We start from the raw sequence: 293 nt of genomic DNA, 5'->3' as shown, positions 1-293 counted from the left end.
TGAAGTACGACTAATCCTCCACAGAAAAGGGCGCACTAAGTGAGCAGCCTGCGACTCGGGCCTGACCCAGGGTGCTCTCAGGTATTCCCTCAGACATGTCTTTCCCGAAATATAGGTGGGAAGGACATTCCAGGATCTGGCAAGGGATCAGCTTTTTAGAAAGAGAAAGTGCTGGAGAAATCATCAGGGCTGATGGAGCCAGGGTTGATGTGCAAAGCCTGGCGCAGCTCTGAAGTTCTCCATGAACTCCATGTGCCTTCAGGTCAGGGACACCCCACGAGTCATGCACAGTG

At 52.9% G+C, this 293-nt stretch overlaps 1 protein-coding gene across 1 annotated transcript in view; it reads right to left on the bottom strand.

The window, feature by feature from the left end:
- The window catches only part of LOC104522387 (plexin-C1-like), a gene marked incomplete at its 3' end in the record, with an annotated part of 21,174 nt that overhangs the window by 20,569 nt on the left and 312 nt on the right, over nt 1–293 (bottom strand). The gene's annotated exons all lie outside the window — the stretch shown is intronic.

The sequence above is a fragment of the Antrostomus carolinensis genome, unplaced genomic scaffold (assembly GCF_000700745.2).
Source record: "Antrostomus carolinensis isolate BGI_N321 unplaced genomic scaffold, ASM70074v2 scaffold30883, whole genome shotgun sequence".
NCBI classification, from domain to species: domain Eukaryota; kingdom Metazoa; phylum Chordata; class Aves; order Caprimulgiformes; family Caprimulgidae; genus Antrostomus; species Antrostomus carolinensis.
This window is presented reverse-complemented; position numbering and strand designations above follow the sequence as displayed.